Raw genomic sequence first — 8,671 nt, forward strand, 5'->3', positions numbered from 1 at the left:
GGCTTTCACAGCTAGTGGTGGCAGAAGGAGGACCAGAGTCGGGGCTGCTCGCCCAGCCTCACCTTTGCAAAACAGGTTTCATCAGGAAACGGGACAAAGAGACCGAAGAAGGTCAGAGAAAAGGCCAGGACGGGGCCGAGCTGGTCTCCCGGAGCAGTGGAGGGTCAGGTGAGCACACCTCTCTCTGGGGGCATACGGCAGTTCCCCGGAGAATAACACTTGGTGGTAATCTGCAGCCATAACATGACAATGGCAACACAGTCCCAAACGGTGAGCCCTTTGCTCTCAAAGTGAAGAAGCCACCACTTTGGACGTTCTGCATTGAGAGACTTGGTAGCATCCGTTACAGCTTCTAAAGAAATCAGTAGTACTACTACTAACTCTAGTAGTACTGTGAGCCCTGGGGGTTTTCTGGAGTATGCACTGGCGCTCACCTAGACTTTTTCTTTCCTGAAAGCATTCGCTCACTCCATCTTAGCCTGAGAGAGGAATGGGACCTGAATAAATGACAGGCCTCTTCAGCATGTGTCAGGCAACACATTTCCGTGCCCATCTTCCATGCCATATTCTCTCCTTCCTGGGCAGCGGGCAGAATTCTCTATTTCTCACCTCTGAGATCCTCATAATTGTCTCCCCTACTGCTAAACCTCCCTCCTGACATTTTATTCTGAAGGCCTGTCAGATGAATGCAGGCTTAATATGTCTGACACCCAGTTTGTGACCAAGCTACAAATGCCTCTTGCTTTCCACTTTGTGGATACACAGAGCTGATATATACGCCCCAATTGCTCACGTGCTAATTCCAATTCCGCCAGGCCCACTGTGGACTATCCCTCATAGGAAGAGGTCACTAATTATACGTTCATCTCTACATGAGCTTTGTTGGTGGTTTGATTAAAATATCTTCCTGATTCAGTCCTTGGAAAAGCATCACAAATAATTCACAGCCTCTGGACTCACTGCTCAATACAAAAGGCCACTGAACTTGGCTTTAGAGAGCCGCAGGGAAAAGGGAAGGTGACATGTGCTGACGGCCTATGGGTGCTGTCTGGGCTAACTGCTCGACGCTACCTTATTTCATCTTTACTTTAACCCTACAGGGTCAACAGAATTTCTCTTATTAACAAACATGAAAACATTTCAGAAAGTTAACTCAGATAGCTCAGATTCAAATCTGGGAGAATGTAACAGAAGACTGCATGTTATTTTCACTTGAGAACCATTGTATAAGAACAAAAATGTTTAAAAAGAAATTGTAGATGATAAACAAGTATATGACAACAAATTAGATAACTGAGAAGAAATGGATACATTACTAGAAGCATACAACTTCCCAATATTGAATCATGAAGTAACAGATAATCTGAACAGGAAAATACAGGGCAATGAAATTGAGTTGCTAATCAGAAATCTTCCAATAAATAAAAGCCCAGGAACCATATGGCTTTACTGGTGAATTCTACCAAATATTAAAATTAATTAAAATCAAAGAATTAATTGAAATGAATACCAATCCATCCTTCTCAAACTCTTCCAAAAACTGAAGAGGAGGGAACATGTCCAGATTCATTTTATGAGGCTAGCATTACCCTGACATGAAAGCCTGGCAAGGACAGTACAAGAAAAGAAAATTACAGACTAGTATCACTGATGAACATAGATGCAAAAGTACCCAACAAAATACCAGCAAACCAAATTCAACAGCATATTAAATTTATCCCTGGATGCAAAGATGGTTTTTAATCTAAACAAATCAATAAATGTGACATAGTAAGAGAATGAAAGATAAAGTCAGATGATCTCAATAGATGCAGAAAAAGCATTTAACAAAAACTGAAGACACTTTCATGATAGAAGCTCTGAATAAATTAGAGACAGAATCTACCTCAACTGTAATAAAGCCCATAGGTGACAAACCTACAGGTAACATACTCAATGGTGAAAAGTTAAAATTCTTTCCTCTCAGATCATGAACAAGAGAAGGTTGGCATTCTTCCCTTTCAACACAGTACTGGACGTCCTAATCAGAGCAACTAGGCAAGAAAAAGAAATAAAAAGTTGGAAAGGAAGAGTAAAATTATCTGTTTGCAGATGACATGATCATATATATATAGAAAACCCGAAAGACTCCAATATAACACTGTTAGAATTAACAAACAAATTTCAATAAAGTTGCAGGACAAAAATTAATATACATAAATCAGTTGCATTTCTACACACTAACAACAAACTATGAAAGAGAAATTAAGAAATCCATTTCATTTATAGTAACATCAAAACCAAAAAATACTTAGGAATAAATTTAACTAAGGAGGTGAAAGTTCCATACACTGAAAAGTATGACACTGATATGAAAAAGACAAGAGGTAACAAATGCTGCTGAGGACGTGGAGAAAAGAGAACACTTAAATATTGTTGGTGGAAATGTGAGCTGGTACAACCATTAAGGAAAACAGGAGAGAGGTACCTCAAAAAATTACTATAAAAAGTTCTATTTACTAATGTATGATCCAGCCATACCACTCCTGAGTATATATCTGAAGGAAATAAAATCAGTATCTGAAAGATGCACCTGCATTCCCATGTTCATTGCAGCATTATTTACAATAGCCAAGACATGGCAACAACCTAAATGTCCTTGGATGAATGACTGGATAAAGAAAACGTGATATATATACATATATATTGGAGAAGGAAATGGCAACCCACTCCAGTGTTCTTGCCTGGAGAATCCCAGGGACAGGGGAGCCTGGTGGGCTGCCGTCTATGGGGTCGCACAGAGTCGGACACGACTGAAGTGACTTAGCAGCAGCAGCAGCAGCAGCAGCAGCAGCATACATATATATACACAATGCAGTATTATTCAGTCATAAAAAAACAAGGAAATTCTGCTACCTGCAATAACATGGATGAACTTGGAGGACATTATGCTAAGTAACACAAGCCAGACAGAGAAAGACAAACACTGTATAGCACTTATATGCAATATCATATGAATAATATCAATATAAATATTAATACATCAATACATTCAATAGATACCAATATAAAAGTAAGAGAAAAAAAGCTGGCTTCATAGAAACGGAGAATGGAATGGTAGTTGCCAGGATTAGAGAAAGGCAGAAATGGCAAGATGTAGGTCAAAGGGTACAAACTTTCAATAGTCAGAAGAATAAATTCTGAGATTCTAATGCACAGTATAGTGATATAGTTGATAATATGGTGTTGTATGCTTGAAAGCTGCTGATGGTAGATGTTAAGCATTCTCACCATACACACACACACACACACACACACACACACACACACAAGTTAATTATGTGAGGCAAGGTCTGTGTAAATAATCTTGATCATGGTAATCATTACACAATGTATGCGTGTATCAAATCATCAAGTTGTATATTTTAAATATATACAATTATATTCGTCACTTATTAAGAAAATTGGGTAAATTTAATTAATTAAAAAAGTAAAGCGGACACAGGCAACCTTAAAGAGGAATGAAGGAGAGACATGGAGAAGAAAACACTGTAGGTCTGTACCAAGACAACACTTGCTCTTGTATCCTCTCTCATGATTACCCTCCAAAGTATATTACGTTTCCTGCAGTAAATCCAATAAGCCCAGGTCCTTTGTAAAAAGGCACAGTAGGAAACATTGATATACTTCTGGTGTCTTTTCTGACTCCTTTTACTTGTTTTGATATAGCTTTAGCTCCCCAAGACTTTTTTATTGAAGCACAGTTGATTTACAATATCATGTAAGTTTCAAGTATGCAACATAGATTCACAATTTTTAAAGGTTATACTCTATTTACAGTCATTATAAAATACCGGCTATGTTCCCTGTGCTGTACAATATGTCCTTGCAGCTTATTTATTTTATACATAGTAGTTTGTACCTCTTGCTCCTCTACCCGTATTTGGCTCCTCCCTCCTTCCCTCTCCCCCCTTTGTATCTGTGAGCCTGTTTCTTTTATGTTATATTCACTAGTTTAAAAAAATCCATTTTTAAGATTCCACATATAAGCGATATCACTGAGTATTTGTCTTTCTCTGTCTGACTTATTTCACTAAGCTACCCAAGATTTTTTTCAGCAAGATGTCTATACAGACTGGCTTGCCCCAGAATCACCTCTAGCTTTAATCTAGACCTTGTTTATCTCCGCTTTAACAGTCATTTACCGAATACCTCCTCCATTTTAGGATGGAGAAATGAGTAAGACACAGGTGCTACCTGCCTAGAATAATTTATACTCTATATTGGTCAGATAGTCAGTTTCAAACATCTGGAACATTTGCAATTACCTAAATATGCAAGGCTGATTGCAGATGAACAAAGATTTGATCTTCACTCATGCTGGAATCTCTGCTGGGCCTAGGATTCTCTGGACGTGTCAGTCAGTGAAGGCAAGGAGCCTGCAGAAGCCTCAAGCTTCTCTTGAGTCCGCCTCAGAACTCCCCAGGATTGGCAGCAGTTGTCAGAGGAGGCAGGGGCGTGGCTTGGACATAAATTATTTTTAATAATTAAATGCAAAATCTGTACCCACATAGTAATTAAGATGCAAAGGAAACATTTGGTGAGCTGCTAGACTGATTTCAAACTCCCACTATCAAAACATGAAAAAACTGAAAATATTGTAAGAGGCTCAATTTCGAATGGGGTCCCATATTTAAGAGTCATGTCTACCAAAGCCTGTGGTCAGGTTAACCGGCATTGTTATTCAGAACACTGAATTCAGAATACTATTTAGAATAGTATTCTATAGATGTGTAAATCATCTTTAGAGTCCTTGCTCACAAAGATCCTTGAAAAGGATTGACTTGAAAGGATGTGAAACCTGTAGTTAACTTGTTTACATATTATTAAACCCGGTACTCTTTGCTGTCCCTAACTGGAACTTCTTGGAAGCTAAAAATAAGAACAGAAGCATCTAAGAACTTCCACCCTTGTCTACTCTATATATGCTGGTATTAGGGGACGCTCTGTAGAAGGTCCAAATTGTTTTCTTGGATATAAACATCAAAGGAAAGAGATCAATCTTGTTTATCAGTAACCCTTGGCAGTGCTGGCTGGCGGTCCTCTGTGTGTTCCCCAAAACCATCTTAAACATGCCTCAGTTTAGTGCTTGTCATTCTGCATGTAGCTCTCTGTTCATATAGTCTATACTTCCCTAGGGACTGTGTGTACTTGATAGGTTCCCAGTAATTGTTTATTGACTGAGCACTGGTATCAACCATTGACAGTATGAAAATACTTCTGACTCTATAGTTAATACTTACTGGCTATACTGCTTTTAGTACCACAAGTTTTACAGGCTGACTACATGTTATATTAGTATGACATGTGTTTCAGTATGTCCAGGCAGGCTTTCACATTCTAATTGTTACAGGGCTTGGTAAGCAACGTGTTTACTGTTTTACTGCTTTCATGGACATCATCTTTTGGTCATTTTCTAGGTGCTTGTTTCCAGACTCAAAATCCATATATGTAGTTATCCTTTCTGAGAATCACTTCAGTTACCTTTCTTGAGACACACTCTGTTAGGATTTTCTTGAGGTCTGATGGAGTTGTGTATATATGCTGCACTAGACATGATAAGGCTGGCTGGATACCGCAAATTTTGAGAGGTCACGGGTATACACTAGGAAATCAACCCTGAACATTTATCGGGAGGACTGATGCTGAAGCTGAAGCTCCAGTACTTTGGCCACCTGATGTGAACAGCCATCTCACTGGAAATCAGGCCCAGATGCTGGGAAAGATTGAAGGCAAAAAGAGAAGGGGGTGGCAGAGGATGAGATGGTTGGATGGCATCACTGACTCAATGGACATGAGCCTGAGCAAGCTCTGGGAGATAGTGAAGGACAGGGAAACCTGGCCTGCTGCAGTCCATGGGGTTGCAAAGAGTTGGACATGACCGAGTGACTGAACTACAACAATAGGTATATGCTGTCCATCAATATTCTTTTGCAGAACATCATTTTGTTCAGGGTAGAAGTGTGTTTAATAAAAACAATTATTTCCTTTGTTTCTTTGTATGTAAAGGGAGCATCTGATATAATTTTGTGCAATGAGGATAAAGTTGGAAGTCACTAGAGAGGGTGTTCCTTCCTGAATAAAAAGGTGAGGTCCCCTAAGAGAAAGCCTTTTGTCTGTCCCAGATTCAAGATGTGAGGTCTGAAGTTTAAACAGTCATCTTAAGACTGTGAAGCAGCAAATGCAAAGACTGCATTCTATCTATATGGGGGCACTTGGGTTCCTGGTGGCACCTTTGAGTGGTGGCCTAACTCCAGGCCTTTTTATGTAAAAATCTGGCTTTTATTCAAAGTGATACGGAAAACTTTTGGGGGAGGCTTTAAGGAGAGTTGTTACACAGACCGCTTTATGATTTAATATTCAATTGTTCTCGCTAATGTCTTAAGAATAGTCTTAAGAAGGGTAGAGGTAGGAACCTTCCTGGTAGTCCAGCGGTCAGGACTCTGAGTTTCCATGCAGGAGACATGGGTTTGATCCCTTGTCAGGGAACAAAGACCCCGCACACCACACACAGCATGGCCAGGCCTCTTTTCATTAGAGACAAACCAACCACTATACTGTTGCTTTCAGCTAACAGTAATCCCAAATGATACACCAGATGATGGGTAAAAATAATTAAAATACACACAAAAACCAATTACAAGGTTCCCCATAACATACTTGTACAAATAAGGGCAAAGAGGTAAAACATTCACCCACATCCAAGCCAAGGGAAAATAATTGCTTTGGATTGCTTCTAACCTCCTGAAGTGGGACTAACTTAGAAGGCTTTCAACTTTCCCCACCCTGAACACTGCTAGGGTGCATGAGTCATAAAAAGGTCCTGAGTTCCTTGCACTGGAGTTTGACTTCCTAGCTGGATCAGCTTCTGAATTTCCTTTACAGTTAAATGGACAATTTATGAAAGGTATACTGAATGGAAGGTCTACCAAAAGTCCTAACCCTCTTCCTGCAACCACCAGGGCACACCAAGCAGGGTTTTCATTAGTATAAAGTGTGAAAAATAACACATATTATTTTAGAAGTCTTAATATAACTTTTCATGTGTACATAAATATCAGCTGGGAATCAAAGGCTAAGGCTGTTCTGATGTTTACAGTTGCATTTGTCCTAAAGCAGGCTTTACTCTCTCATTAAATTCTATTTTTAGTGGGTGTGTGCTCAGTCATGTTTGACTCTTTGCCATCCTATGGACTGTAGCCCCCCGGCTCCTCTGCCCATGGAATTCTCCAGGCAAGAACACTGGAGTGGGTTGTCATTTCCTACTCCAGGGGATCTTCCCAACCCAGGCATCAAATCTGCGTCTCTTGCTTCTCCTGCATTGGTAGGTGGATTCTTTACTCCTGGCACCACCAGGGAACGGGGAGTTATTTTTTAAAAAATATTTATTTATTTAGCTGTGTGCGGTCTTGGTTGTAGCACAAGGAATCTTTGTCCCTACCTGCAGGATCTTTGTTGTGATGTGGGATATCTTTTTAGTTGTGGTATGTGGAATCTAGTTCCCTGACTAGGGATGGAACCTGAGACCCCTACATCGGGAACTCAGCGTCTTAGCCACTGGACCACCAGGATAGCTCTGTCTCATTAAACAACAAAGGCAAATGGCTCCCTGTGTGAGCAACGGCCACTTGCCCAAAGTGACAGCACCCTATGTGCCTCTAGAAGATACTGTATGAACACGCACTTACAGACACATACATGCCCACATGTATGTACACCATATGACAGATCTTAGGAATTTCTGCATATACAAATGTCCACAAAGTGACAAATGCTTCTCCAAACTGATAATCTACATTCCTGTCTAGCCCCATGCTTGGACTGACCAGGTATAAGTCATTTTCATACTTAATGAGTTACTGTACACACATAAATACATGTATACCAAGTGAGAGTAGACAAGTGTGTACCAACATCCTCATTAATACTGAATGATCAATCTTCCTCTAGACTTATAACAAGGGTGTACAAATAGAGTGCTATATGATTAGATACTTCTCTTTTTCAGAGGTGAGAATATACATGATGATGCACACGTGCACGCACACACACACACACACACACACACACACACACATACACCCACACACACACACAGTAAATCCAGACTTCAGACATTTTCTTTGGTACCTTTGCTGCAATCCAAACTAGTGCCATAAGGTACTAAGAACATTAGCCAAGTGGAAACCTTCAGGGCTGCGCACACCACTGTTTTCAAGTCTGTTCTTTCATGTGACATGCCAGCTGAAATTACTTCTACAACATGGTCAGAACCAACCTGGAAGGATTTATAATGCCTTGTGTTGCTATCGGCAGATTTTTGAGAATCATCTCGAGACAGCAGTCAATTCTCTTCAGGTTGCAGGGATTGTTAATTCTTGTGCGTGCTGTGAAAGTTTTTAGGGCACATGTCTAAAGAGGAAGGCTGCAGAGCTCCAAGCGTGCCGGGCATCACCAGCACGGTGGGCAAAGGAAGCTCACAGCGAGGTGTGTGCGAGAGCGGCCTGCCCCAACTGGCACTGGCTCCTAACTAGCTCCTCCAGCTGATCCCTGGCTGTAAGGGTTCCTGACTCTTCCCATTCGTTACCAAACACAAGCAGATTCCTGCAGACTGGGGGGAGGGAGGGACAAG

At 40.6% G+C, this 8,671-nt stretch overlaps 1 protein-coding gene across 4 annotated transcripts in view; it reads right to left on the bottom strand.

Annotated features, from left to right (window-relative positions):
- AUTS2 (activator of transcription and developmental regulator AUTS2) overlaps positions 1–8,671 on the bottom strand; it is a 1,208,818-nt gene that overhangs the window by 389,307 nt on the left and 810,840 nt on the right. The gene's annotated exons all lie outside the window — the stretch shown is intronic.

This window comes from Bubalus kerabau, chromosome 23, assembly GCF_029407905.1.
Source record: "Bubalus kerabau isolate K-KA32 ecotype Philippines breed swamp buffalo chromosome 23, PCC_UOA_SB_1v2, whole genome shotgun sequence".
NCBI lineage: Eukaryota > Metazoa > Chordata > Mammalia > Artiodactyla > Bovidae > Bubalus > Bubalus kerabau.